The following is a 24,613-nucleotide window of genomic DNA, read 5'->3' as shown; positions in this document are numbered from 1 at the left end:
TGCTATGTTAATGAGAGTTAATCTTGTTTACTTTTTTGTTGATAATAATGAATTAATTTTCAAATAATTTTTTCTATCATTCTCAAAATATTCTATCGCTCTGTTAAGCGTCTCTCTGAGTACAGGGATTTTTAACAGCATGCTTTCATGTAATTTAACATTCAATTGAATATATTTATGCTAAGTTTTCTGTAGAATATACTATGCAACAGCATTATGTTACTATGTTAATGAGATATTCGCTTGCTTTTATGATAATCTATTAATTAATATTGCAATAATTACTTCATACACTCTCAAAAAACCTTAAAAAAAAGTTAATTTAAATTTTTTATATTAATTGTATACAATTACAATTAGTATAATAACCCTTTATTCAATCAATAAAATAACTCTTTATCGTAGCCATATAATTAGTATTTTATTGACCACAAGTAATTAATAATTTGTATATAAAGTAAGTAGGGCATTTGTGGGGCTTGATTTACAAAAAAAAAAAAAAAACGTTTTAATGGAAAAACAATTTTTCCTCAATTGATGTTCTGTTCAAGAATTGCTGTTGTTGGTTTTACGGTCTGCTAAATAAACGTTAATAAATTGTAAATAAATCTTGTGATTTTCAAAGGCGCCATATAAACGTGTAATCGTGTAGTTTTATGTGTTCGTAACTCAACGCGTTGGCTTTAATGTGCGCCCTAATAGGGTGAGAGGCACCAAAGGGGGCGAGGCATTTGGGTTCAGCAACAGTTAAAGCTTAGGTCCTGTCACACACATACACACACACACACACACAAACACACACACACAGTGGACTAATGAAGACTCTGCGCGTTCTTCGGCTAACAAAATCGATTGCAATTAATTCCGCTTCAATGAGTTGGCTAAATTGCTCGTTTGAGTATTGGCCAGAGGAAGAGGACCAGGAAGAGGAGCAGCAGTAGCAGCAGGAACTGGCCTACAATCTGCTACTTGGCTTGGCCTTTTGTGTGTGTCGCAGTGTGTCACTTTGTGAGTGTGTGTGTGTGTGTGTGTATCTTAATCAAAGGTGCGAATCCGTAAGGTGTATTTGCCCTGCGTACGGCAACTGCAATTACCAAATCGGCCTTGCAATGCCAGCACACTTCCCCCCCGCACTAACAGCCCCTCAACAAAGCCCCCTTTAAGCCAATATATATTTAATGGTCAAACAAATTGCGTCTAATGAGCACTGTGCCTGTGAATCAAAGCAGTTGCCTGTTCGATGATAACAATAATAATATGGCACAATACGATTTAAGAGTTTCCACATTCAGTGCCAAATTGTGCTTTCAGCTAGCTGAGCTATTGCCCAACAGACAATTATCTGGCCATAATAGAAGCGATCGTTATGCCGATTAACCCCATTATTAGGCAATTTCCTACATTTTGGCACAGACACAGCGAGGGAGAGTTCCGTCAGCAACTAAACCAGAGGGAAGCCCAGCAACAGGACGTTTAAGGAGCAACAGTGGGTGCTGCAAATTAATGGCACCATGGCTCAAACATATGGCCCAAAACGCACACAAGCTTGCCAGTTAGTACAGCTCTAGCTGTTGTTGTTGTTGTTGTTGTTGTTGTTGTTGCTGTGGCATTGTCCCCTGTTATCAGCGACCAGTTTGGACAGTAGCCGGTGTCAAATGACTTCCATTAGGGCAGCGGTCACGCCTTCTGCCTCAGCTGTGTTTGTTTCTGTTGCTGTGTTTACTCTGGCCAACTGGCGGGGCCGTACAGCGAGTAAATTATTGTTACGCATTGGCAAATGGTCGTTCAATTTCATTTTTAAATATTTACCAATTGTGCTGTAGCGCAGCCTTGCAACACTGCAGCCTGCCACAGTTGCAACTTGTGGACTTTGCGTCGACCCAATTGGCCAGCACATAACCATTTGGCACAGTTTGCACACTTTGCACAGCCTTGCCCCCAATATGTGGCACAATTTCAATTTTGTGTCAGGGGCCAGGCCACATTACGGCACTTTAATTGAGGCTACAATTTAGAGTCTTGAATAATATGTGAGTTGCTATTAGAGCCGTAATCTCTGTTGTTTGTGAATATCTAAGTAAGTTTAAGGAAAGCTGACGTTAACTATTATGCTATATTCCAGATAGATATATATTTGAAACATATCTAATTTGATTTTGAATAGGAGTTTTTGGTTCAGTTTTAAATTCAGTTTAAATATTTGTATGATTCATTCGTTGCGATCTTTAATATCCTTATCCTTACTCTACTCTTTGTTGCTCTTCTGTTTTTTTTTCTTTTATTTTATTTTATTACTTCAATTAGATTCATTAGAGCATCAGCTTTAGAACTCTACTTCTTAAAAGAACTCTATACACATTCCGGAATATTTCTGCTATCTACTTTTTCCTCTTGTTCTGCTTAAAAATGCATTGTTTCTAAAGCTTTTTTACTTATATCTGATTGTAAACTCGTGAGGAATCCTTTACAAATTCTTTAAAATATATTATAATTTTAATATGTCTGTGCTATAATAACTGAATTTATAGAGACTAGCTTGAAGAAAACCTCTATCCCAAAACTATTAAAATAAAATGAGCTGATAAGGCGCACATAAAGCTAAATAGCGCAGTTAACATTGAAGGCAATTGCTCGCTTAAAAGACTTTAAAATTGTACATTAAGTGCTGCCATATCTGTGTGTGTGTGTGTGTGTGTGTGTGTGTGTTGGGCTGTGTGTGTGTGTGTATCTTTAAACGTTGCTCTGATTGGGAAAAGTTACACAGTCATAACTTTTGGCCCCCGGGCGAGTTGCATAGTCGGGTCGGAAGCGAGTAGGCCACAGAGTCGGGTTTCTGGTTACGCCAAGTGATTTTGCTCTTTCTTTATGTGACTGGGTAAGAGCCAAAGAGAAGAGGGGCGGTTGAAGGGGGGCGAAACCGAAAATAAAATATTGGTTGTGACGCGCCGCGCATAAATAAATTAATGGTAATAAGTCAAAGGCCGCAACAGGCTGGCAGCAGCAGCAGCAGCAACGGAAGCAAAAGGAACATGCCCCAAGATGTTGCACAGGCGGGGAGTAGGTGGTGTGCACACACACAAAGGAGCCGAGCCCCAAATGGCAAGCAACAAATGGGCCAAGGGGGTGGGGTGTAGCAAAGTAATGGTCGAAAAAAACGCAAATTCAGCAAATAAACAATGTGGCAGCATTTTAGACGCAGGCAACAACAACAACAACAGGCGGAACGTGCAACGTATGTGGCGGGCACTCATGCCGATTGCGTGGCATTAATATTAAATGCGTCGCACCATATGTCTGTGTGTGTGTGTTAGATAGACACCAATACACACACACACACACAGACTCACCCACCCAACGCTTAGCTGCTCGTTTTTCTTATAAATATTTAAGCCAAATTCCAACATCCAAAATTAGGGCAGTTGCTATTCATTTGCACTCGCTGCCTGCAACGCTTACGTATTCTCCCAACTAACACACCCGCAACCTTCCTCGCACCCCTCCCCCTCGCCCACTCACACCCTTATAATAAACAAGTTTCTAAGGCTTTATGGCCTGCATTTATATGCCAGGCCAGAATAAACTTGCGAGTCGGCTTTGTTGCCTCAAAATTGTCGAACAGACGCCCAAAAAGTATGCCATGAATGTGTTTTTGTTGTTTTTATATACCCTATAAAAATGTTTGAGGGGTGCACAATAAACTTGTCCATTTCTGACTCTACTCTATAGAGAGTATATATATACATATATCTGTAGAGTAGATCTTTGCAATGAATATATTCCAGGTATATTTGTCGCTCAGTCTATGGCTCGGAAAGAGACTCCGAGACTCGGAGAGAGACTCTGTCTCTTTTTCTCTCTCTCTCTCTCTCTCTCTCCCTTGCTCTACCTGCTTCTCACTTACTTCTTCGCTGTCTGAGCCTGTTCTTTCACGCTTTCTAGCTATGCCCTAAACCATGTCTGCATCACTTCAAGTTTAACATTTAAATGAAGTATTTTTTTAATTTGTTTGTTTAGCTATTTACAGGGTATCTGGCAGTTAAGCAGAGCGCATCTTGTCCTTTCTAGCTTATTTATATTTTATTTATTTCTTTTTGTGTCTCGGCGCTAAACAAAAATAGCAACAAGCGCCACAAAAATTTCTGCCCCAGCTGAGACGACAACGAAACTGAAACTGAAACTGGAGCAGAGCAGAGCTGAGGCGAGTCGAGTCGAGTCGCTGCTCTTGTTGCCGGCCCCTGGACAGGATATGGCAGGACTACAGTTCCAGTTTTCGCACTCATTGAAATAAAACTTTATGCCACCCATCTGGCCAGACGTGGCTGCGACCAGGGAATGCCAAATGGACTGAGTCCGTACCCTCCCCGCCCCACCAGTTGATAAATACAAAATGAACTGTGGCCGTGCCTGCTGAAAGTTTTCCTGCTGTTGTCGACCCAAATTGATTTTCTTGTATATATTTATATATACGATTTTTTTATTCTCTTCTGGCTCGAACCTCAGATGATGCGTGAAAAATGAGCAATTTGATGTTTTAACTGTTGCCCATTTCCATTGCTGGTGCTGTAATCAGCCAACTGCCAGAAACGTTTGCATGCGCCAAGTGCAAGCACTTTGCAGCTCTGATTTATGGCAAACGTTTTCAAACTGGCCCAAAAGCCCCACGGCTAACATGGCGTATGTGTGATTTGTGGCCTGTTGATTGACTGAAATGCTATGCACAATTGCGTATACGCAAGGTGAGCCCGTGCAGCTCAGCTCAGCAGCTGAGTACTGGCCCCTTGGCAGCTATGAAATTAATTTCGACAGCCTTTGGCTAGGTGCTGACCTTTTTATATTGTACAGCCAGGCAGCCAAGAGCTACTGATACTTGTTAGATATGCTATATCTAAAAAGGGCACAACTTGACCCTTGACGGGTTGTCAACTGAATATACACGCACACACGCACACAATTACAGACCGCCTTTTTATATTCGCTTTAGCTAACCTGGCATCCGTTTGATTGTGAGCTGACTTTTAATTTGAGACACCGAAATCCTCGACATGCCTTTGACGTATCCTACCTGAGGCAAAAGCTGCTGAAGGCCATTGCTTGTAGCCCACGGCCCACATTTACTTATGCACAACAAAAACAACATAAACAACAACAATAATAACAGCAATAAGCACAACAAAAAATGCAAATAAAAAGAAAGCCAGCGGCCGTGCAGTCAAGCGAGTCGAGCGACTTGCAAATACCCTGCAATGGGCTCACAAGTGGAGGTAGTTCATCTTATTTACGAGTGTTGCATATCGAAAGCAATTATTGATCGATATGTTTTAGTAACTATCGATATTTTATTCATATTTATGCAATTTCAACAGCTTTGATAACGATAGGCACCGTATCGACTGGTTTTATATTTTTTTTATACAATATCAAGCGACGATAGACATCTTATCGATTGCTTCCGCTTCTATCGAAATAGATTACTGCGTCTATCAACTGTGAAAACTATCGAATGACGGCTACTAATGCTGAATATATCTATATTTGGAATAATTTCAAATGATCGATAGAAATATCGAATAAATAATCGAAGGGTATATATTTAATAGAAGTCACGATGTTGGTTAACGAACAACTAAAAAATTTAGTGCTGTCACAAACGATAGTTTTGCAACACTAGCATTATCAGGTTTTCAAGTGAAGCCTGACGTTCTTGGTCATAAATATAGCGAATAACTTAATAGACAATACATCAATAGACGACAAAACCCCAGCTTTGGCTCTCAATATCTCAACATGTTCAAGCACAGTAGGATGGCGAATGGACCTCAGTTATTACATTTGCTTTACAGGGTAGCAGCTGTCTTATTTGAAGTGCTACCAACATTTGCACAACTTTATAAAAGCATTTCAATCTCGTTTTGGGCGCATTTTTATGTACAGGGTATAAAAATGTAAAACATTTTCAAGTGTGTCTTTCATTTTTGTGCTCGTCGTTGTCTACGTTTTGTTTTTAGGACGCCAAGCGGCTTTTCAAGCTGCTGCTGCTGCTGCTGCTGATGCAAAAGTAAACAAACTTGCACAAGCAGCTCACGCAATTCATGCTCGACTACATTCAGGCCAGGACTCGTGACTTGGTCTAAATTCAAGCAGCGCCAGCGGAAAGCGGGGCAGCAGCAGCAGCAGAAGCAGAAGCAGCAAAAGCAGCAGCAGTGAGGCCTACAATAAAAATGCCGCATAAATCAAAAAGTGCTGCCGGCTGGGCCCCTCTATCGCTTTGTTTGCAAAGCCTTTCACACATACACACACACACACACACACATAGATAATGCACACACACACACACACACACATGTGTGTTTAACGGGCGTGCGCCTTTCCGGTCGCTGGGCAAATTCGATTTCATGGCATTGTCACATAAAATGTTCGCCAAATTTCATGTCAATGAATTTTCTCGCATTCACAATTCTTGCAAATTTCAAAATATTTAACTTGAGAGCCGGCTGATTGTAGATCTACAATAAAAAACCCCTTCGCGGCAGTGTCAACAATTCTGATTCTATTTGAGTATTATTATTGATTGGTTCTGAATGGGGCTTACTGGGAAAAGGCTTCTCAGCTTTTGGGCATTTCATTTAATGTTGAGTCGAAAGCCTGAAAGCAAACATGGCTTAATTTGATGCTTGAAAATTATGTGCATTTACATAAAAGTGTTTGATCTGACAGCCCAATCGGATGTTGAAGTTTCGAGCGATTGCTGCAGCAAGCTTTATGGAAGTCAACATTCGAATCATGTGAGTTGCCAGGTAAATGCTTCTATATAATTTTGTACAAATGCATGTAATTTTCAGCTTGTATATTTAAATGCTTGATTGTGTGTGCGGGTTCTTTAGCAAATCAATCAAAGTCCTGGCAATCACAGCTAAATGCGCTTGGGAGGTCATGTCAACCTGTACGCAACGAGTAATTGCAAATATGATAAGCGGCTTTCAAATTAATGATGCGTGCTACGTGCACACACACCCCCACACACACACACACACACACACACACATACACCTAATCTACACCCCCAGCTGGCAGCCCCATAAACCACACAAATCACATACTACAAATCATTTTCATTTTGATTTCCATTTTCAGGTTACCAGCTATGGGGAAAAACATGACGCGTTTTATTCAGCGTGTACTTCAATTATGGGCCAAAGTTTTCTTTTTGGCTAACCCAATACAACAACAACAACCAGTTACAACAACAACAACCAGTTACAACGATAACAAACCAGTAAATACGTGTGTGGGACCCGCTGTTTGCTGTCGCTTGGGATTCAAAATTATTGATTACCCCGAAGCGTTCAAAGTTTCTCGATTCTGTCTCTGCCCTGCTCCGCTTCGCTTTCCTCTGTTCTACGGGTCGCAGCCGTAAATCAACTTTATTAAGTTATATTTGCGGGTTTTCCGAACTGATTAGCCGCAACACAGCAGCAAACAGAAATCAGCTCATAAACAAGTTAATTATATTCATGATTTAAACGAACATGAATTAGCCCATTTCCTAGAGCATATCATATGATTTAAGTGTAATTTAAACTGCGATAAGTTTTAGCAAAGCTGGCAATTGAAAATTTTTGTTAAACTTGGTTAAAACCAAAGCAAAAACAGAATACACTTTACACTAGAGTCTAATCGATCCGTACGGAATACAATTGGCTCGACTCAGGAAATATTTATTGATTGATTCTTGACTCTTGAGGCTAATATTCTGCCCTTTCTCTTGTGTTGTTGGAACTAAATGCTAAAATCTCAACTACAGTTGGCCTTACTTAAAACATTTGGACGGAATTATTTTAAGTGTTACCAAAAGCTTTCATAGCTCAACTATATTGGCTTTTCATAAATAAAAAACGAAATATTCAACTGAAATGATTTACAATTCCGACAGACGGAAAATGTTTGGAAAAGTGGCATTCGAAATATAAAGCATAGCATATTCATAAAAAGAATATTAGACTATTAACACACAAGTTGCGGCTTTAAGCCATAAGTTAATAAAATACATATCTTCATGTAAACTGCGGCAGCACAAAGAGGCTAAGCGAAGCTAAAAGGAGAGTCCACGAAAGAGCCCCGCGTTAGACAGTTGCTCAGGCTGTTTCGGCTGTATTTAATTTAAGTAACGAATTTTGATATCATTTTGAGTACCAACGAATCAGAGTATTATATTTTATGTGTAGTTATAAAAGCTACAAGGGGCTGCAATTACGACGTCAAAAGTCAGTTGGCCAAATTGTTTGCCAAGTCATAAAATAATTTTGTGGCAACAGCAATTTCTGCGGGCGCAGCAAGTGCAGACAAAGTTCAAGTTGCCTCATGTGGCAAAGGCAGAGAAAGAGAGAATATGAGAGACATGGAGAGAGAGAGAGAGAGAGAGAGAGAGAGAGAGAGAGAGAGAGAGAGAGAGAGAGAGAGAGAGAGAGAGAGAGAGAGAGAGAGAGAGAGGGAGAGAGAGAGCGCGCAGAGTCTTGCACGTGTTGTGGCTTGACAGTCAAGAAATTTGCACTTTTCATCAGGCAAAGTAAGTTGGTCGCAAACTTTGCGTGCGCCCAGCCAAATGAAATTTCAATTTCAACAGTTTGCGTGAAGCTCTCGAATATCAGCAAATTCCAAAAACGAAAAAAGAGAACAACTTTCCAAACAAAAGTGGGCCACTTGAAGATGTACAAGTTGATAAAATGGACAACATGAAAATGGCATAAAGGCAAACTGATGTCCTGAATCTGTGTGTGTGTGTGTGTGTGTGCATCAAAGACCAAATTGTGTTGCATGTCAACTAATACACACACACACACACACACACAAACATACACTCTCTGTGCTTGTGCCTGATATGCTTTGTGCTTTGCATGTTAAGCTCGGCCAGCTGACAGCACGACTTCGGTTGCAGCTTCTGCTTTTGGTGCAGCTTCAGCTGCCAAATTCCCATTACGATTGCCGTTGCATATGTCATCAGCTCGATGCCACAAAGCTGCTCCCCGGTCACTGGCAATATGTTGGCCACGCCTCGTTTTGGGCAGCCAGTGCTGTATGCCTTGCAGCTTGGCTGCCGCAACAAATTTTGCAGCACACGAAAGGCATTTTCAAGGCTGTGGTGCTGCGTGTGGCGCATTGCCGCACGCCAAGTGCCAACATTCATTAAATGGCTATAAACTAGTGCCGCAGATTGCGCCACGCCAACAACAACAACAGCTACAACAGCAACAACAGCCAATAACTAACAGCATGTTCTGGGCAGCGCCCTACAAACGCGACGCCCAAAAGCATGCAACAGTTTATTTATGAAACAGCGGAAAATGTTGAAGATGTAGTAAATGGCCAAGTGGAAAAGAGTGGGCGGTGGCGGGAGTGGAGGGGAGTGATTGCCGCTTTTCCGTAAAGCAATAAAAATCGCACAGCACGCAATTCGGTAGAGTGCGAAACATAAACTGTGTTTGAGTTTGTGTTTATCCTTGTGCTGTTCTTTTTTGTGGTCTGATTTATCTATTGAAATTATGACTGAAGTATATAAAATCTATAAAGATTGTGCGAAACTTTTAAAGCTAACAGCAGCTGTTTGGTTAAACAGAAAGGAAAACATTTAATATAAGCTGAATTTGATAAAACTTTAAAGGAAATGTTAAATTAATGTTATTAACAGCAGGCTGTTAACATGATTGCATTTTATGTAAGTTGAGAGAGTCTTAAGCTGCTGTTAACATAACATACTTAATGCAGACTGCACTAAATAGAGCTTTTAGTAATATTTGTTAAACTTTAAATGTTTGTTGCTGTTTAACAGTGAGCTGTTAATATGACTGCATTTAATGTAAGCGTTTTATCTTGCATATTTTTTGCAAGCTGCATTTAACAGAGTTTTTAGAAAGTGATAAGCTTCAAATGTTTGAACGTTAAAATGTTAAATGGGAATTAAAATAACAACTTTTAATCGGAAACGATTCAATTGTAGCAAACTTTGATCAGCTGGTCTTTTTTCAACAACAAGCTATTGCGCGGCAGCTTGATAAATTGCGTATTAAATCGAGCATTAAATGAGCGAGCTTTACAGCCAAATGATATGATTCATGCAGAATATGATTTGTTGATTTGTTGGAATTTAAAAGAAGAAGTATCAAATTTTATAGCCTCAACAAACTCTAAGTAGGTATAGAAATAAAAAATGGGCTTAGGGCGAAGTTTCGGCCAACAAATCAAAAGCTCTTTTGTGCTATGCAACACAGTAATAATAATCATATATAGCGATTAGTTTATAATTTCTTAAATACGAAAACTTCTGGCAAACTGTTTTGATTTAATGCTTTAACAGCTAATAAAGTGTGGAAAAAGTTGCAGCAAGCGCATAGAAATTACTTTGTGACCTAGTTAAAACTTTGCGTGTGCTTTATAATGGGTGTGTGTGTGTGTGTGTGGTTGTTGTAGTTTTTGTTATTGTTGTTGTTATTATTATTGTTGCTGTTGTTGTTGTTGTTGTTCTTGCTGCTGCTGCTGTCGTCGCTGTTTGCAGCTGTCTTCGCTTGGCGCAGTTGATATTTAATTAAAATTGTGCCGCACAAACGAAGTAAACTAATTTCAAGACATGTGCATAAAACAAGAGGCATTGAAATGTGTGTATGTGTGCATATGTGTGTATGCGTGTGTGTGTGTGTGTGTGTGTGCTGTTGTGTATTCTCAATGCGATACATTACGTGGCTTCTTAGGGCAGGGCTGGAAGCGGGCTCTTACAACGTCATCGTCTTGGCAAATGAAAATAATGAAACGTTGTGCAAATATTTAAATTCATACAAAAGGCCGCACTAAAGAGCTTTTATTACGCGGCTGCCGATAAGAGCAGCCACAACACACGCACACACACACGCACACACACACACACAGAACAGAAAATGTGGCCATTAAGCGAACGCTGGCTACAATTTTGGCTAATTTGCAATTGCTTTACGTTAAACAGATGCAAAAATCTCTGCGCTCGCTTTTTGGCTAACGCGGAGGCGGGGGGCGTAGGCTGTTAGCAGCTGCCACGCCCCGCAGATGGATGCTGCTGCTGCTGCGAACGCCTCCGTTGCGTTCGCTGTTCACACAGGCGTGGCAATTAAAGCGCGTGACGAAAACATTTTTAGCGCCACGCCCCCCTGAAAACCACACTCGCCGCCCATGGCACTCAAAGCGCTCACAATTTGGCGTTCAGCAATTTTCGGCGGCCATTTCGATGGCGCTTGTTTACACAAGCTGTCAGCATTTGTTAATAATTTTTATTCCATCAACTTTTGGCACTGCAGCCCCAAGCAAGCCCCCGCCTCCACCACTTTGCTGAGCCCCCTCCCTTCATAGATTTATGTTTTACTGTTTTGGGATTCTGTTTTTGTGTGTTTTCCAGCTTTTGTTGTGTCTGCCATAATTCATTACGAAAAAACGCGAAAAATTTTGCACTCTTGCCGTGGCTGAAGCGTGCGAGTGTGCGAGTGTGTGTGTGTGTGTATGACATTGTTATGAGTTGTGGCAGCGGGTTACGTGCAACGTCAACGCTGCTGCCGCTGTTGCCGCTGCTGCGGCTGCTGTTGCTGTTGTCTAATGGCGTTGCCTTTTATTAAGTGGTTCGAGTGTTGATTTATAGCACTTTGCAGCACTCTGCTTATCCCAGCTAACCCGCAACACACACTCACACACACACACACAGACTGGCACACGTTGAAGGACACTCGCCAGCCTGTGCGTGTGCTTGTCTACCTTTATTTTTTAACTTTATGCGCTCACTTTGCATTTAAAGTACGTGTGTGCTTGTGTGTGTTAGTGTGTGTGCGCAGATAAATGCTTTAGAGCGCATTACTCATACGCCATGTGAGCCGCAGACAGAACCACAAACATTGCGTATACAAAAAAAAAAAAAGAAGAAGAAGCAAAAAGAAGACCTATAGAGGCCCCACTTTACTTAATTGGTGCACCCGAAAACAATTTGATTACTCAGAGAAACTGTGTGAGAATGTGAGACAGCGAAAAAGAGAGTGAGAATGAAGCAGAGAGTGCTGCGAATTTAAATGCTTGAAGAGTACAAAAATGAATGTGCTCGAGCTATTCGAGAGACCTTTGTGTAAAGAACAAAGAAAATTTGGTAATTAAAACCAAATTTAATTATTAATATGTGCAATTCTCTAAGCTATATGTAGCAGGAGCTTGGTATATAATCTAAATATTCATTAATATTTAAAATTGAATTAAATGTATATAAAAAAAATATATAAATAAAATTTAAAAAAAAATATATTTATAAATGGAAGTGTTAAAAAGTATTAAATATTTATATTTATTGTTTAAAAAATGACTTCTGTGGTATTTCTACTTGATTTAAAAGTACCTCAATTCAGCTTTGTTCTACAAGTTTCTTGAGCATTTCCTAAGATCTAAGGAACTACAACCTTTTGCCGCTGAAATACTACGTTGAATACTAGAAAGAGAAATGGCACTCTTTGACTTATTTACCCTGCACCCATTGAAAATGATTAAAAAGAGTATAATGTATTTGTGCAAATGTATGAAACGGGCAGCAGGAAGCATCTCCGACCCCATAATGTATACATATTCTGAATCAGCATCAACAGGCGACACGATCTAGCCATGCCCGTCTATCCCACCGTCCGTCTGTCTGTCCGTCTGTCCAGTTTGGCCTACTTCATCATGCAGCTGTCACAGGAGTTAAACTTGAACAAGTTTTTATTTGACAAACCTCTTTCAAGAGAAAGCTATGCGCCTAGTAAACTCTACAATCTGGTTTATATATTATTTATAGCACTCTTAAAAAACTATCTTAACGCTAAGCTGAAGTTCGACTCGTGATTGATATGTTTGTCGAGTTCATTAGGCCCTTATTAGAGAGCATGTGTTTATTTGCTTTGGACAGAACTACTCAACGAGTACATATTACAGATAATCTATAAAAAAAATATATATATATATATATTAACTAGATAACATTTTCGAAGCACAAAGAAATGAATATGAAATAAATGTCACTCATGCGTTTATCATCTGAATTCGAGCAAAACTTAATTTATTATCACGAATTGTTCTTGAAAAATATATCTATGAATAATATCTATATAAATATGGTAAATAGAGAACTTTAAGGGGAACTCATTATTTTAGTTTGTGTTCACGCTATAAATCAATATTTATTTATAGTTTTTGTTTGTGGAAAGCATTATCTAAACTTTTTTGAGCAAAGCGTTTTCCACTTCAAATGCGAGTATTTTCTGAACATTCATTTCCCTCGAACTGTTTACACTCTGAGCATTGCAAAACATTGAGCAAAATGCGGATGCAATAAAATTATTACCGCTCTGCGAACTACTCGAACAAACATTCAAATTGACTTGAAGAAAAAAATAAGGGAAAAAATAAACCCCCCCTCCTCCCCGAAGGCCAACATATTCAGTTTTAAGTATTTAGGCGAATAGCGGCCGCAGCTGATTGGCTAAATTTTGTGGAAAACAACGTTCGCCGAGGCGGCTGGCGGATGGCATGTGACTCAGCTAAGCTGCAGCGACTGCTCATAAAAGATTTATAGTTTCAATGAATATCAAATTCGAGTGTGTGTTAAACAACGAGCGACAGGAACTGCTCAAAAAATGAATGACTATGCGACCTTAAACTGTGCAGACGGACAACAAAAGCAACAACAATAATATAAAAAGAAGACGCTTTAAAGATGAGGGTGTGCGAGTGCCAGTCCGAGTGTGTCTGAAGCATTGAAAATTGCGCATGCAAATATAAACAAGTATTCAATGTTTACAAAGTTCAGAGACAGCAACAACAGCAGCAACGGCAGCAGCAGCAGCCGCGCATATACAAATTACGCATACGCCGAGTCGGCCAACGAAATAAATTGCAAATATTTCACTAATTCGCAGATATACCCTATAGATAGATGCAATGGCATGACAGCTCGTGTAGCATATCATTTTATTGACATTTATGAATATGTTAGAAATACTTTGTACAAAAAAAAATTATTTATTATTATTAGATAAATCATTTTTAATACTTTATAGTTGTTGCTGTTTTGTTCTGTATCTAAACTTCCTTGAAGATGTTATCAGAGATTAATATTCAATTTTGGATCTGAATGGAAACTATCCAGAAAGTTTTTAGCTTTATTGTCGTATAATATAAAATGATTAATAATAATCTAGAATTGTATACGGAAAGATTCATATTAAGTTTTTGATCAGAATGAAACTTTTTCTGGAAGTTTCCAGCTTAACGCCATGTAATATAAATTTTCTTTTAATATTTCACCAATTTTTAGTTTTAATTTGTATCTGAATTAAATTTCAAGTAACGTGTTTGGAGTATATTTCTTAGATTATTTACTTTTCAACCAGAATGAAATAGTTCTAGAATTTTCCTGTTTTCGATCCATATAAAAGAACATGTGTTTCTGGACAAGAAAAACATTTTCTAACACAACAATTGTTTAACTAAAAACTGGACGTAAGGATTGATTATACGCACAATATTCATGCAAACTTAAATATTGCATTTATGTGCATATATGTTATACACACTTCTAAGGCCATGCCTTTAATTAAATTTAAAAAATTCTTTCTGCACTATTCCTTTTAAATGCTTTTTAATTAGCAACTAACCAAAATTGACGACAGCCTGAAAGCAGCAGCAGGTCGGGAGGAGGAGGAGGAAGAGGAGGAGAAGGAGCAGGTTGAGCTGGCTACGGCGTTGGCTCATGTAAGTCCTTAATTAACCGGCGATTAATTATTTGCCAATTTACCCTCATCAACTGCTTGCCAGAGCTCTAATTAGAAGCGTCGCCGCATGTGCCACGCCCACGCACTCAGGCACACACACACAGACACAGGCACACACACACAGGCACAAGGACACGCACACGCCAGGACACCCGCTGTGGCATTGTTCATATGTAGAGTATCATTGTGGCACGTTTATTAATGGCGCTGCAAACTTATTTCATCATTCATTATCAGCGTGTCCTGCAAACCCACCCGCCCTCCCTCCCCCAATTCACACCTTCCCTCGCACACACACTGTTGCATTTTCTCATTTGGACTTACTGTAAATGTGTTTCCTGTGCGTTTTGTGTTATTTAATTTGTTTTGTTTTCACGATTATCTCATAATTAAATTTTATTCATTCACTTGTCCTTTTGTTATTGTTTTTTGTTATTGTTGCTATTGTTGCTGCTGCTGCACTTCAATTACACGAGTTGGCACAAAATTGTTTCGTTTGCGCTAAACAAGATTTGTGTGGAAAAGGAAAACTTAAGACGGGCGCTTTTATAGGAGGAGAGGCGGGCTGAGGGTTTGCCAAGTGGTCTTCTCTCATTTACATTTTATGCATATTTTAATTGCTCGCAGCCTGAAAATTCGAAGGCAGCTTTTCACTGTCCAAAGCAGACGAGGGAAAGCCGCAGCAGCGGACAGGAAGCTGCCAGAACAATGGAACAAGCCAGCCTCAAGCTGGACAAGCTAAAGGATCAAAACTTCAGGACTTGTTGTTGATGTTGTTGTTGTTGTGGTCAATGCATCTGGCAGCCATTTTGGCTTTTTTTTGCCTGGGTTTTGATGTGTGTGTATGGGGGTGCTGGGGAAGGGGGGGCGGAGGGAGGTGTACTTTTAATTGAAAATTAGAGCGAAACCTGCAGAAGTTTGTCCTTCGACTGTTGCCTGCACGATTTACGTATTTGCCCGTCTCGGTCTCTTTTGTTGTTTATTAAAGTTCAATTGGCGAAGTTTTTCAATTAAAACAGTGCACTGTGCACAGTGTGCAGCGCTTTTGTTATTTAAGGGCTCCACGCGCCAAACTTTTGTTTGACCAATTGCCACTGATTCGTGGGGGAGGGCGTGCGGTCGGTTCGACTGTTGAGTGCTTGCAATGCTAACAGCTAATTGGTTTTTGTGCCGATAACACTTGACACACGCACACAGACGCACATCTGCATGCATACATGCATACATATATACATATATAAAATTGGATATTGGCAAGCATTGTTGACATTTCAATATCAATCTCCATCAACATGGCACGATTACCGTTGCGGATGCGAATGCGAAGGGCGGAGGCAATGATAAATGCAAACGAATTCAGCGGATGCCGTTAAAAAATAAATAACTGCAATTCTCAAAAGGCATTAAGAGTGAAACGGAAAATAATATTAATAATGAGTAAGAAGGCAGCAGCACGCACACATAATTTAAGCATATTATTACAGTGGCTAATGGATAACACCTGGCTGGGTAGGGGTAAGTGGGGCGGTGCGGTGCAGTGGGCGGGGTTGACAACGCTATCGAACCGAGAACACAACACAAAACCAAACATAAACAGATGAAGATGAAACGCACGCGTATGTCTGTGTGTCTGTGTGTGTGTTGGGAGTTAGCAAGGGGCTCGTGTAGGGTGCGGGGTAACTACAGTTATTTACACTTCACTCAGTTGGCCAATGGGACTGCCTGCTGCTGCTCACTTCGCGCACGTTTCGCATTCAGCTGAGTTGAACTTGTTCCCCTTTTCAAATGTTTTCAAGCAGTTCTTGCAGCCGCTTAGACGAACCGTACGCTTTGAACTACAACGAGGAACTGAAATGGCGAAACGAAATGCCAGCACTACGAATGGGCACAAAAGCTTCGGCGAGCGCAACGCTTTGGCAATGGAACAGACCGCCAAACGCAGAGAGTGTGAGCGTGGGAGTGAGCAAAGCGGTTCTGTGTGTGTGTGTCCACGTGCGCCTTTAGAGCGCGGGGTAGGGGGCGGAGTGTGAGTGCGTGCTCTATGTTGCGCTAGGGACACTTGTAGCTCGGCTTGGACTATGTTGCGAGGCCAGCAAATGTTGCTGGGACTATTAAAACTGTTGCGCGAGCCGCTAAAACAAACTTTTTAGAGTGTGTAAACAAAAACAGTTTGTTTTTGTAGTACCTGACTGTTTGTTTGTTTTATGAACTGTCAAAAACAGAAAAAGCCAAACAAACAAAAAACGAAACATTTTTCAAGCGCGCAATTGTGCTGCTGAGTTGTGGGCGCTGTGTGGGTGGGTGGGTGGTTCGCTATGGGGCTATGTAAGCGTTAACATTCGGCCATCTGCGCGCTGATAAGATAAACATTGTGAGCCAGGGATCAGGCGGCTTTACATATTGTTGTTGTTTTTGGTACTGTTTGCGGCTGCTGCAGCCGTTTGCCTGGCAATGTGTGTCAATCCCGGGCAGCCAGCATCGTCGCGCGGCGCCGAAGCAAAAGCGCCAATGAGCGCACTGCGGCCAGGATAAGCGCCAGAGCGAGCGAGCTTTCATTCGGTTGCCCGCTCTCGATTGCGCTCAGCTCTCGATTCGTTTCAGTTTCCATTTCGTTGCGTTCACATTTGGCGCGCATTTAAAATGTCCAACATGCAGTCGCTTAAATAATTCGACGTGCATTCAATTAGACATTATTAATTAAGTTATTTATGAAAAAGAGCAGCGGCAGCTGCAACAAAAACTTATTAAACATTTACGGCCTGCATTGAGCGTAAGAATAAAGCATATACTGAAGTCAGCTGAAGTCTGCTTTTTTTTTTGGGGGGGGGGCACACATTTAGCTTTGTGACATTTTCAGGAGATAAAACAACCCTTTTAGACAGCAAACATTTGTTTAGCCCCATCACACACGCACACACACACACACGCACACTGAGAGACACGCTCACATATGTAAGTCTCGCAAACAAGGATTTAATGCTCTTTTGTGCCGTTGTCGCAAATTAGGTAACAAGATTTATGAACTGTAACTGGCACACGTGACAGCTGCACAGAATACGCCATTAAAGTGCGGCTTTAAAACGTAATTAGAATTGTTTTATATAATTTATGTACCTTTCGAACTGTGCACAAGGTATTCATTAACATTAGCATAAAAACCTTCAGTTTAACGGCGAAAGTTACGCCGTTCTCCCGCACCCGCACCAAGTCGCACCCGTAAGCCGCTAAATGCCAACGAACTTTTGGCAAGCTCTACTCCATACCCCCTCCCCCTTGTCCACTGCAGGCTGGCACGCAGGTGTCTTTGTTCGTCGGCAGCAAATTAAGCACGATTAGGTAGCAAAAACAACAAGAGCTTTAAGAATGGGTTGTTGCTTGGGCATTAGCATATCGTATAGCGCTCTCCCTCTCACTCCTAACTCCTAGCTACAGTGGCTGCCATCAATAGGTTGCCCCAGCGCCCAATCAATTTCAATAGTTAATAAGCTGCTGAGCGCCATGCTGCGTTTCGTTTCTTTGTTCCTATGCTCGGCATCGCCTGTAATTGAATCTCCTGTTGCGTGTGCCCAGCGGACTGCTCTTTGCACGCCCATGTGTGTGTGTGTGTGTGTGTGTGTCTGAGAGTGTGTGCTGCATAAATTAATTGATTTACCAAGTGCTCGCGTGTGTGTGTGTGTGTGTGTTCAAAATCCAGTCCAGTTGGCAGCCCTGCTGCCAATTAGCATTTGTGAATTTTGCAGGCGCTGCATACGCTGCGTATGCGTAATTTACGTTCAACAACTTTTCTCGTTTTATGACCAAAAAAAGGGTCAATGTTTAATGGGCCACAAAACCCAAGATAAATATATATAAAAAAAAAAAAGAAGGAATATAGATGCTCATAAATCTATACAATTTCAACGCATAAATGGCTTTATAAAACCCAACAAGAAAACAATCCAAATACGTTTGTATGTGCATGAATATACCTCTAACAAAATCAGCAGCTTTTCAGTTGTTTTTCAGCCGTCCTTATAGAAATTAAATTTGTACGCATTGTTGCTGCTCAGCTGCGATTTATGTTACGCTTCAAAATTTCGCATTCAATCAACTTATTTGCCACAAAAGGCGCCTCAACATGCCACTGCCACAGCCGGGCCAAGCAGTCAGTTGCCAAATGTGAGCAGCGCTGAAAGCTGATACTTAATCCGCTTGGCCAGAACATTTCTGCACCAGCAGCAGCAGCAGCAGCAGTCGACTCGTTGACTGCCACTGCCCCGAAAATTACAGTTAGACAGCACAGAAGCCACAACATTTTGTTGCATGAGTGCAGGCTGCCTGCAACACAGCACTTGAAAAACGACGGCAGCTGCCATTAAACTTGAGGTTAAGTATCTGTATCTGTATCTGTATCTGCACTCTGTGTGTCTGTGCATCTGTGTATCTGCTTTCAAATCCGATGTGGCTTGGTTAGAACACTCAACAAATCCGACTGCAGTACATGAAATTGTGGCTGAAATTGGACAGGTTTATTTGACATGTGCTTCCCTGAAGCTGTATTTAATTAAGCATCCGTTCATTCCTTTGTATAATATGAACTTTAACCGAACTTTAATTCACTTGGAGTTCGCAAAATTTGATCAGCATTTGAATTCGAGTTATAATATTATATTTATATTCCAATTTGCATTGTTAATTGAGATTCTCTCAATATCCCACAAACCGAAAATCCTTTTAAAAACCTAACACCAGCTGTGCCACATCCTTCCGGAAGCTCTTTCATTATTATTATATTTCCAAAATAAAATACTCTTCGATAAGCTTGGCTAGCAAAATGTAGCTTAATGTATGCAACAGCATTTCTTTCAGCTTGTGTTTCACTCAGCTTTATGCGAAAACCTGATAATCCCATCAACAGATTGAAAAGAGGTGTTTTTTTATCCGGCTCTGCAGCAAATTAGAACTTGTTGAGCTGGCGAAGGGATTTCCCAATTGGTATTTTCGGACTGCCTAATGGCCAAACTCTGTTAACGTATACAAAACAATGTAATCTAATGCCTTCAGGGACCCGGCCCTGTCAGCTGTCGAGCTGTGCCGTGTGTGCCTGTCAAGCTTTTGCGACCATTTGATGATGCATTGAACGGGGACGAACGTGCTCCGCATGGAGTGGGCGAGAGCACCCGGGAGTAACGTCGGCTGTTTGGCTAACGCTCGCTAATCCATCAACAACAGCCAGGTCGAGTGCCGACAGCGGCCTTCAAAAACAATACCAATAAAATGTCCAACGCATCCAACAGAGCTTCAGCTTTATGAGAAAGCAAACGCGAAAAGTTGCCACAAAACACACAAAAAAAAAGAAAGAAATGAAAAATCCATATTCATGCGAGCGCTTTTTACGGCTATAAAAACGTTTGTTAACAGCATATGCTAAGCCTCCCTCCAGCCCGACCACCACCCGCCCCCGCCCACGCCCACGCCCCTACCTGGTTCATGCATGCGCATCACCTGCAATCTGAGCCGCGCCATCTGACAGAGTCTTATGAGCAGCAGCAGCAACATTTCGCATTTCTTTTTTATGCTCCAATAAAGTTCAATAAAATGACATCAAAGCGGAAAACTGCTCGCACGATTTTCCGCACGCAGCGATAACATGATATCGGAAAAACCAAGCCAAGTAAATTAAAGGCCGAGGCCAGCTGGCGGCATACTTGACTCTGCCAAATATGCGGCCCACTTTCTTTTTGGGTTACCCTGAAGTCGTGCAGCCCGGAGACGGTCAGGAGGTCAGCTTGGAGGCGCCGCTGGACATTGATGGACAGCGACAGGGCGACCTTTGGCACAGGAATGCACTGAAAAATCAAAAACTAGATATCGAACGGGAATGCCATTTTTTGGCATTGACAAGCACAAAAATAGAAAGACTATCGAATTACAATCATTTTCTTCGAAGCAAATAACCTTTAACCTTTAACTAATGAGAAACAAATATGATTTTGTGTCTGTCTGTTTCCATGCTCATAGATTTTCTGCTGCTTTTAAAGCTATCTTCATAGAACTTGTCGCTGGGCTTACATATGTATATCAGATCTGACAGAATCGAACCACTTTATCATATAGCTGCCATAGGAACTGTTGCTCAACAGAAGAAAGAAAATTTCTTTATATGAGCTACTCTTTTGGCTTTATATGATACTAGCGAATATTCCCCGACCTTGCCTGTGGCATAATTTGTGCTTCAGACTTTCGATATTACTTTTTCGCCCAGTTTCCGCACGTGAAAAGCTTTAAAAAGACCTTGAACCTCACGAAATATATAATATATATTAGAAAAGATGGAAACAACTGTTTCTGCTCATGTCAGTCATGTGGGGAAAATCTTAAAGCCGAAACATAAGATTTTAATCATTAAACCTTTGAGCCGCATTTTCCATACAAGAACTGGGGATTTGGCAAATATCAAATACATTTTCTCAAATGAGTTTGAAGCCTCACTCGAAAGATAATTGTTTCTTTTTGCCTTAAAACATTTCATATTCTCAAAGACTTTGATCCCCAAGCTTCGTGCTCAGTTGTGCCGAGCCTTAGGCCGATGCGTCTTTCTACTTTCAATAAAAGTTGTCAAAAAGATGTTCAATCTGTTAAATGAAGCGCAATTCCTGCTTCTTTAAACATATTCTAACGGCATTCCTAGATTCATTTTAATGTTTTGTTTTCCTTCACAGCTTTTTATGTATGGAACTCATGCTAAAATCTCTATAATCAGAGTGCTCCACTAATGACCTCCAATAATCCCCTTATTTCATGAAGTCAACATCCTCTTTTATGTTAGTATATAAAATCTATTTTCATGCTAATAAATTTGTTTAAGCACAGGCAAATCCCCATGAAAAACTCAAATTACAAATGAACAAACGCTCGAATTGCATTTTCCTTTTCATTTTTCTTGACTTTAACTCTCTCCCACTCTCTCTATTCCTCTCTCTCTCTCCCTCCCTATGTCTGCTCATTTTTAAAGCAAAAATTGTATTCAAGTTTGAATTCAAGCATTTGAATAAATGAAATGAAATCATTCTTGAAAATTGTGAATAGAGAATTCATTCAACTGAATTTGCGGCAACTCATCCTGCTCGATTTCTCTGAGTGTATTTAGTTGAGTGAGCGTTTTAAGAATGCTTTAAGTTCTGGCTGTTCTTGCTGTTGTTGTTGTTGTTGTTGTTGTTGTTGTTGTTGTTGTTGTTGTTGTTGTTGTTGTTGTTGTTGTTGTTGTTGTTGTTGTTGTTGTTGGGGTCCGTTTTATTTGCATGCCGAAGTTGGCATTGATTGGCCGTCAGCTTTTGGGCCTGCCCTTCATTTGACTCGGCCACTTGGCTAAATGGCTGCTTTTTCTACCCTAGACCCACTTCTCAATGGGTCATATGGGCATGTAACAGGCATCAAACACAATTAAATCTAGCCATGCCCATCCCTCCGCCTGTCTGTCTATCTCTCTGACTTATCTCGAGGACTATGAGAGCTGGAGACTTTAAATTTGGAATGTATAATCTTCTAGTGCTCGCGCATGTCAAGTTTATTGCACAACAACAATATCTAAGCCCGTTTCCCAGATATCGATAAAATCAATTTGAAAATCAGATTTTTGGAGCATATCTCGCAGATTTTAAAAGCTAGAGACAGCCAACTTGATATGCAGGTTCTGTTATGGCATACACAGATCTAGAATAAGCTACAACTCGGTTACAGGGCATCTGCTGGTCGTGCACTGCCGACTCGAGCACTGCCACTTGTTTCATATCTATATCCAAGTAATAGCATGTCACTTTTAATTTAGCCAACGATTTATATACATGTATATATACTTATATGCCGGGTGCCACCCCAGGCAGTTGCCCGGGCCCCCATGTCGCCAGTTCATTTCCAATAAAAACAAAAGCCGCCTGCCTGGGAGTCGGGTAGGGGGCGCATTTTACGGCGACATCTTTATTGTGCCTTATCTGATGTCCTCTCATGCATACACTTGTCTCCTGGCACATTTTCATTATATGTGGCCCAGCGAGTCCTTGGCATTGGACTGGCTGGCAGCTTTAAAGCCGCAGCGTTCAATGCCAGCAATTAGCCAACAAAACCGACTGACATTTAATTGTTATTAATCGCCACATAGCCAGAAAGAGGGGTAAAGAGAGTTGGCAGAATTAAGTAATATTTATGTTTTGGGTCAGACGGAAATGCAGAGCAATTGACGCGACCCACGCACGCCTTTCGCTTTATTGTTGTCCTGGCGAAACCATTAATAAAACTGGATTTTCCCACTTGAAGCGCGGACAATGCCAGCGGCAGCACTCAAGTGCGTATCCATGTCCATCTCCATCTCCATGTCCATGTCCATGTCCATGTCCAAGTCCGAATCCCTAATGGCCGCCTTCTACGGCAATTAATCTCACACGCTTTTCGTCTGTCTGTGATTTCAATTAAACGCGCACAAAACTAAGTTATGAAGATAAATGCCGCTCGTCAAATGGCAATCAATTAGTCAATGCTTTTCAATAGGCCCAACACAGCCCCATTACCCGCTCCCTTAGAGAAACCCACTTTAAGACCCGCCACCTGCCTGGAGAAATTACTCAATTACGATATTAAATTTAATGCCCAGGACAAGCAAAGGCGTCTCACTTTTGATCGCACTAAAAGCTTTAATAACTGTAAATTGCTTTCACAACATTTTGACAGCCCTGGGTCCTTGTCAATAGAGATGGACGCGGGCCAAGCTTGGCGAGCTCGTGCCTCCAAATTCATTTTCGTGTCAGCTCAAAAGCACGAAAAATAAAGGCACGATGAAAAACGATAAGCACCAATTGATCATAACTATTTATCGTAGTTAATCTCATCCCTATCACGAACTATCGATAACAATAATCGAAAGAAACGTCTATTAGGGAAATATACAAAATGTCTTCCTCAAAAGCAAACAAGAAGCTTTTCCTCACAAATTCAAAAGTATAATATATTTATCTAGCATATTTATTGGTTTTCGTGCCGGGCCAGTTCGCTCCAGGCTTTATAAAGCATAAGAAATGCCAAGCCCCGCGCACATCTCTACTTGACAGCCCCCACCACCACCCACTCCCTCTCTCCAACTCCCACACCCTGCCTGTCACCAGGCAAGGAGCTCACCTGCATGCCAAGGCGCCACTTGTCGACCTGTCTCGACTTTTGGGGCTTTGGCATTTCCATTTCGCTGCGGCGCGTGACCAAATATTTGAGCACACTCCAAGCAGCACTTCAGGCACAAATTCCAATTGGAGCCGTATCGCATCTGATATATATATATATATATATCGATCATTCGGCTAAAAATCCAATTAAAGTTCACTTGAACGCAAATCGCGTCGCGTGCGCATTTTTCGGCTGAGCCATTAACTAATACGGAAATCGGCTTAAAGGAATTTAATTTTTGCACCTGGCCCAAGGGCTGCTTTGGGACAAAATCCGCTTAACTGTTATTGTTGTTGTTGTCGTAAAGAAAAAACGTGCAAATCATTTAACAATTGAATATGCCGCGGCAACAGCAGGAGTTCCTTAATTGAATTGCCAGTAATTTAATTAACACATAAGTAAATTAATTCATCAAGTGTATAACCCATTTAAATGCAAAAATCTGCGCCCGCACAGCACAGCATTTATTTGGACCCGAACTTCAAGAATGCTGTGCACTCTAAAGTGAAAGCGGGTATATAGGTTAGGCAGGAGACTCCGACTGGAAGTCTCAATATAATAGAACGCAGAAAATATTCATTTATCCTTAATTATCCCAGTTTTATTTTTGAAGAGTCATCAGACTCTGC

General features: G+C 40.9%; 1 protein-coding gene across 3 annotated transcripts in view; it reads right to left on the bottom strand.

Annotated features, from left to right (window-relative positions):
• LOC115760530 overlaps positions 1–24,613 on the bottom strand; it is a 39,861-nt gene that overhangs the window by 1,099 nt on the left and 14,149 nt on the right. The window contains exons 1-2 of one of the 3 annotated variants that reach the window (XR_004017670.1): positions 16,490–16,589; positions 15,120–15,296 (exon numbers count right to left, since the gene is read on the bottom strand). The exons of 1 other annotated variant lie outside the window; for it this stretch is intronic. The gene's annotated coding sequence lies outside the window, so the exon portion shown is untranslated. Of the gene's footprint in view, positions 1–15,119; positions 15,297–16,489; positions 16,590–24,613 lie in introns of those variants that run through there. One more of the 3 variants, XR_004017671.1, reaches the window with a different exon arrangement.

This window comes from Drosophila novamexicana, unplaced genomic scaffold, assembly GCF_003285875.2.
Source record: "Drosophila novamexicana strain 15010-1031.04,08,12 unplaced genomic scaffold, DnovRS2.1 tig00000462-arrow-pilon, whole genome shotgun sequence".
Lineage (NCBI taxonomy): Eukaryota > Metazoa > Arthropoda > Insecta > Diptera > Drosophilidae > Drosophila > Drosophila novamexicana.
The sequence above is the reverse complement of the archived record's forward strand: the minus strand, read 5'-3'. Positions and strand labels throughout refer to the sequence as shown.